Genomic DNA, 7,237 nt, shown 5'->3' on the forward strand with positions numbered 1-7,237 from the left:
TTTCAGGCAAGTCACCTTTCTAGCTCACCATCTTTGTATTTGGCCATTATGATATTTCTTTGGAATAAAAATTGCTTACCAGGATAAAGGGCAGGTCTTTGTTTCTCTCATTTACCACTGTATCCCCAGTGTCACAATAGTGCCTGGTATGTAGCAGATGCTCAATGATTTTTGGTGAAGGAATTAATAAATGAATGATATAAAGGCTTTTTATCACAATTAAGTATGACTTAGAGGATATAAAGAAAAGTCAATTAATCCAGCTTTGCCAATAACATACAAAATCAATATGCACGTAGAGTTTGATTTTTTCATTGGCTTTACTGATCTTTACCATGAGTGTCTTATTAGTCATCTAAATCCCTTTCTGCTGCCTGTATTTCCAGAATATAACATCAGGAAGGAGGGTTCCATGGTGTAATGGTTAGCACTCTGGACTCTGAATCCAGCGATCCGAGTTCAAATCTCGGTGGAACCTTTCATATTGGCTGGGTGCTGTGGGAGGCCAAGGTGGGCAGATCACTTGAGGCCAGGAGTTCAAACCCAGCCTGGCCAACATGGTAAAACTAAAAATACAAAAATTCAAAAATTAGCCGGGCATGGTGGCAGGTGCCTATAATCCCAGCTACTTGGGAGGCAGAGGCTGCAATGAGCTTTGCCACTGAAATTCAGCCTGGGTGACAGAAGGAGATTCTCTGTCTCAGACAAAAGAAAAGGGGTCCACACAATCGGAAATTATTCTTTCGTCCAACAGGCAGTTGGTCATATACAGAAATTCCAAAGGAATTCCTCACAGATTCTTATTTTTAAAATAACATGAGTTAGAGAGGAGAGGTCATGGGATGGTGTAATTCATGCCGTGTACCCTGGCCCACAGACACTTTTGACAACTAGACTGACACATTAGTAAGGGCAGTGATGGGCTGTATAATGAGGTTTCAGCCAATGATGAACAGCAGGTGTGGTGTTAGTGCCATAAGATTATAATGCTATATTTTTACTGTACCTTTTCTATGTTTAGATACACAAATATTTACCACTGCATTCCAGTTGCCTACAGTATTCATACTGTACTATGATGTACAGATTTGTAGCCTTGGAGCCATAGGCTATACCGTATAGCCTCGGTGTGTAGCACAGATGGCTGTGCCATCTAGGTTTATGTAAGTACACTCTATGATGTTTCCACAACAATGAAATCACGTAATGACACATTTCTGAGAATGTATCCATACTGTTAAATGGTGTGTGACTGTAAACGAAACCCCAGAATGGAGAAGGTTGCTTATGTAAAGAAGATTGCTGTTTAACTAGAAGATGCAGTTGATAAATACAGCAGTTATTTGAGAAAAGAGAAAGGACTCAGTTTCTTTGGGACACTACGCTGGCAGTTAAATAATCTGTTTTTAATTTTGTCTCCCTTATTTAATGACCCAAAATGAAGTATTTCTTGGCATATGCACTGAAGAGAAAGGTTCCAACTTGTCCTATGTACCACAGACTATTCCACATTTATTTCATCACCATTTACAGTGTCTAAAGAATGTTTGAGGTTATGAATGGAATCAGTTAAAGAACAACCTTTTATGCACCTAAGTTAGCTGAAAGTTAACTTATGCACCTAAGTTAGCTGAAACATATTTTGGGAATGAAATATGTTTTTCTCTACCAAAGTTATCTAATAAGGTACAATTATACCCAAAGGCAGTTGGATTTGATTTTTATAAATGATAACATAGCAGGGACCCATGTTTAAGTAATTCGGACTTTATGTAAGTCAGCTGTCTAGACAATTAAATGATGCAAGTTCTAATTCTAGGCAATTCATTACCTGATTTAGTAATCTTCTCTGCTCCTTTGCCTGACTTAAGAGTTAGGAGACAGTATATTTTGTCTCTATTCTGCCAATAACATTCTGTATGACCTTGGAGAAGCCACTTAGATATTCCATGTCTTAATTCACTTATTTATAAAATGGAAATAATAATCACACCAAGGCCACTTATTACAGGTTGAATTGTATCCTTCAAAAATATATGTCAAAATTCCAACGTCAGGAACTATGAATGTGACCTTATTTGGAAATAAGGTCTTTGCAGATGTAATGAAGTTAAGATGAGGTCATTAGAGTGGACCCTAATCCAATTTGACTGCTTTCCTTATAAGAAGAGGGAAATTTGGCCACAGAAAACACAAAGAGAGAACTCCATAAGGCAACAGAAGAGAGATTGGAGGGATGCACCTGTACACCAAGGGATGGGGGCACCAACGGCACCAGCGCAGCTGGGAAGATGCTACCGAAAATGGTGTAATGGATGCTACCCGGAGTCTTGGGAAGGATGGGAAGGATGGTACCCAGAGTCTCGGGGGGAGCATGGCCCTGCTGACACCTTGATTTTGGACTTCTTGCTTCCAGAACTGTAGGAATATAAATTTGTGTTGTTTTAAGCCACCCTATTTGTGGTAATTTGTTACAGCAGCCCTAGGATTTGATTTTTATGAATGATAACTAGGATTTGATTTTATCAAATCAAATCTAATAAATTGCCTAGCTAATAAACTAATAAATCGCCTAACTCGTGTGGTGGTATGAAACTAATAAATTGCCTAACTCATAGGGTCGTATGATATGATATTAATACTATATGTAAAAATATTTCTACATCTATTGGAGCAGGATAAATTGCAGTGACAATATATAGATCACGTTATCTTTCTTAACCCCAAGAGATATCCGAAAGGAACTTCTCTAAAGCAGACGGTGTTAGGGAAAATTAAAAACTCTGTTAGAAATGCTTTTTATGATTAAAAGAAGATTTTGTTAAGAAGATTTTAGACTTAACAAATTATCTCTAGTAGAACCCTGAAAATACAGCATTTCACAAACACGTTGGAACAACCATTTTCTGCCTTCTTTGATTTTTGTGTGTTTAAACCATTTCTTTCCCTGAGTATATGAGTTTTCTTCAAGGAAATTTGAGTGCCTTACTCATTACACTTAGAGTGTTGGCTTTGCCACAGGCTACACAATAATCAGAAAATAAAAATGTAGAAAAACTTTTAAAAAATTTTATGATCTTTAGCCACAAAAATCCCCTCCATAGGTCTGATTCTCTATTAACCACCCTCAGACAAACCATGGTAATGAAATTCTATCACACTGCAGTCATTGCACAATTATCTCTGTTGACCTAAAAGAATCATTAGTCCAAAAAACGTATTCATCATTTAAAAAAGGATATTCAGCTTTAGAAAGTATTGTGGCATATTGCCCCTTCTATATACACATATGAAAGGAATGACTATTGTTTTATATGTATATATACACGCAAACAAACGTACACATGTGTATATAATAATTATTGTTATAGATAATTGTTACTAGTTCCTTTTTATTTTTCAGAATAAAAATTTTTTATTTTATTTTTCTTCTACTTCTATTGGTCTAATCAGGAGAGAGTTAAATGTATCAGACTGAAAACTGGAGAAACTTTGGAGGTCATTGGGCTTAAATCCCCTCATTTTGGAGATAAGGGAAGCAGAGCATAGCTTTTCAGTGACCTGTTGAAGGTTGCACAGGGATTTGGTGACAGAATAGATTTCCAGTTGCCTGACTTCCAGTCTGGCGCTCTTTCTTCTCTAAAACCATAGTGGTCATACAGACTTGTATTAGTTCTTAGATCTCTCACTAGCTCCATGACCTTGGATGAGACTCTCAAATTCTCTAAACATGCCTTTTCTTGTTTGTAAAATGAGAATGAAAAAACCAGGCTGGTAAAAGCTGGAGTATAGCCAAAACAAAAATATGCAGGCCACACAGTATTACTCAAGCTGCAAAAAGTTCAGCTTCCCACTATCCCATCCCCACACCACATGAATGACTACTTGTCCCTCTGCCTCAGCTCAGTCATCAGTTTCTGGGGCATTTCTTCATTGACCCTTGGGGACTTGCACAGGATCCTTCTTTCTGAGCTCATAGTCCCTGGAGCTCTTCCTAGTGTACATGTACCACATTGCTCTAGTCCAGTTGCCGGGTTATTGGACTGTAGGTACTTGATAGCAGAAACTATTTATACTCACTACTATACCTTGGCACTTAAGACAGTACTTAACAAATAGGAATTGCTCAATGAACGATCAATCAGTAAATAACAAATACTAGGGGTAGATATATTGAAAATAGGTCTGTATTCTCGTGGAAGGCATTCCATAGCTGCTTCCAGTGTAAAGGTTGGATGAGCTCTCACACATTGTATGGACCATTTTTTCCAAATGATTTAACTTTGTAATTATATTTTGCTTAGGGTGCTGATAAAATGAATTTCCTTGTAGTGCTTGAGTACATACTAAGAGTGGAGCAAAGATAGCTAGTTTAGAGCAATCCTAGTTTCACTGCAGAAAATTCAGTTTAGAATCATGTCCTTGCTGAGTATCAGCCATGGCGTACAGTTATTTGTAAATAAACTGAAGATGCCTGAAGTGTGAGAAGTGGTTGTAGAAGAGGTGAAACAAGGTTGTTGTCAAATTTCCTGGGCCTGAGTCTGCGTTTCAGTGTCCTATTCATAATGCAGGGATAACAAAGTCCACCTCATAACATTTTTGAGAAGAACCAATAAGAAAATGTTCATGAACACACCTATGAATGAGAGGATTCATAATTATTAGTTTGATTACACAACTGGTGAATAACCATGAATTACTCCGCTTGCTTTAGTATCCGGGGTGAGAAAATTAAGAAAATTGACCATTTAATCTTATTAAAAAGGCTTGGAATCTGTTGACAGTATGCTAGGGTTTGCTCGGCCATTGATGCTCAGTGACTCCAGGCAGAACTTAGCATGGACAGAGGTTAACTGCCAGAACATCTGATGCTAAGAGTAGAGATCTGAATAAATAGTAGCACTCTGCCTTTGATCCTCGAGCTCTGTTCTAACATGCATTTCAGAGGATTAAAGTCTGAAAATTTCAAATTATTTCTTTCCAAGGGACCTTTTGTCTGGGCGGTTCCTGAAATGTGAGTTTACGTCTGCCCCAGGATACATGTAGCTGAAGGTCATAACGCCAATCACACTTGCCTGAGAAATTCAGGTAGACGCTATTGTGCATAGAGTTCTTCCGAGAGCACGATACATCAAGCCAGGTCCCATGGACTGTTGTATGAAAAGTCCCATACCAGTGGACAGAGGCAATGGGTTTTTGGAAGCAACGAATATCTGCAGCTATTACTAAAACATATTCTGAGAATGATACCATTTAGTCAGTCTCACGGTTATCAAGCAGAATCTCCTCTATCATATCCACGTTGTCTTCCAAGAACACAGGAGACCTTTGGACTTTTTCCTTCAAGTGTTCTTTAGTTTAACCCATTGTAGACAAGTCGTTTATGGATTGATTAGAAGAGACACAGCCACTATCACTAACATGCACACCTGGTATAAAATTCTTTATTTCTTTATATATATTTTTAAGATGGAGTCTCGCTCTGTCCCCCAGGCTGGAGTGCAGTGGCGCGATCTCGGCTCACTGCAAGCTCCGCCTCCCAGGTTCACATCATTCTCCTGCCTCAGCCTCCCGAGTAGCTGGAGCTACAGGCGCCCACCACCACGCCCGGCTAATTTTTTGTATTTTTAGTAGAGACGGGGTTTCACCGTGTGTTAGCCAGGATGGTCTTGATCTCCTGACCTCGTGATCCGCCTGCCTCCACCTCCCAAAGTGCTGGGATTACAGGCGTGAGCCACCGCGCCCGGCCACCTGCTATAAAATTCTAAGGATACTTAGCATACTTAGCCAAAATACAGAACTTCCCGTAAGTGAGGAGGGTACACCATGTAGGATCAGATGCAGTGCCACTTTAGACAAAGGGTCTTCTTTTGTCTCCAGATGCCATAGCTGCTGACATTCTCTAAATAGGTGAGATCCTATCAGAATTGAGAAAGAAGTCGAATTCGTGCTAGGCTACTGCCCTTTTATGTTCAGGCTTAAATTTTCAGTTCCTCAATTCTGGGAGAACTTATGTTAATCACTTATGCCTTCCACTTAAAGGAATATTTACAAAACTATGCCCTTCTGATTCTCAAATCAAATATATCAGCGACAAATCCACAACCTCATCTAGGCAACAAGAACAGATTAAGTATTCCTTGAACAAACATGTACAGTTTCAGCTTCTTGGTGTCCTATAAATCTTATATTGTTTATACCTGTTGAAAAATATCCATTGGTGGAAGTTGTAAGGATGAGGTGGGAAGCATCGAGTATAATTTTCCCATAAGTGGAATTGGAGGGGTGACTATGTTACTGTGCTCTCTGCAGACTGATACCTTGGAGAGGGTTCAAAAATTCCATCCCTTGGCAGTTATTGTATCTCCTAGCCATGGGCATAGAGGATGGGAGATGCTGTGTGTTGTGAAGAAATCTTTCTACTGAGTTAGTCTACTGCTGACACTTGCTCTTTTGGTTTATAATGCACAAAAGAGGGTTTTCTTTGTTATCTCCCTAGAGCTTTCTTTCATTTTTTAGAGAATGTGAAAGTTCAAGGAAGGTTTTTAATATTTTAATACTAACGTTTTTTAATGCATTTTCACCCTTTTTGTAGAAGGTTTATAGAATAGGATGTATAGATTGCCTCATCTCTTTGTTTTTAATTTTTGGGTGAAACCAGGTAGATTTCCAATATAACGACTGTTTAAAAATCTCCCTCTCCATATATTTTATCAACTGTTATATAAAGACATTTCTCTTTTATATTACAGATGAGCCATTATAGATTTCAGCACATTTTTTGAATGTTGCATGTGATTTAGTCATTTCAATTATGACTTAATATTTGAGTAATGCCACTACTCTCCAAATCTTCTATAATTACAATTCAATTTGTCAGAGTTTACTTAATAGCCATGTGCCTAAGCATAAGGGAAACACTTGGTCTGTTTAGCAAACCTTCTGTCGGAGCAGAAATACAAGAAGATTGTAGCTGGTGATGATTGTTTTAGTGTGGGTAGGGTATGCCATATGATGCAAGACGACTTCTGCCAACTAAGTCAGCAAAGGATTTTGTTTAGCAGAATTCTGTTTAATAAAAGAAAGAGTTTTGATAAATAGTCTTGTCTCAGATGGATTAAACTATTGATTTACCAATACTGTTCCTATCTTGACCCAAGGGGACACAGTGGATGCCACTTAGAATATTACAAACCCTCTGCCATATGCATGTTGTCTAGTCCATGCTTCAACCCTA

At 38.5% G+C, this 7,237-nt stretch overlaps 1 non-coding gene across 1 annotated transcript; it reads left to right on the top strand.

Moving 5' to 3' along the window:
• Positions 1-406: 406 nt before the first annotated feature.
• On the top strand, positions 407-478 carry TRNAQ-CUG (transfer RNA glutamine (anticodon CUG)). The gene has a single exon. It is a non-coding gene; the product is annotated as a tRNA-Gln (tRNA).
• Positions 479-7,237: the final 6,759 nt, after the last annotated feature.

The sequence above is a fragment of the Chlorocebus sabaeus genome, chromosome 17 (genome assembly GCF_047675955.1).
Source record: "Chlorocebus sabaeus isolate Y175 chromosome 17, mChlSab1.0.hap1, whole genome shotgun sequence".
NCBI classification, from domain to species: Eukaryota; Metazoa; Chordata; class Mammalia; order Primates; family Cercopithecidae; genus Chlorocebus; species Chlorocebus sabaeus.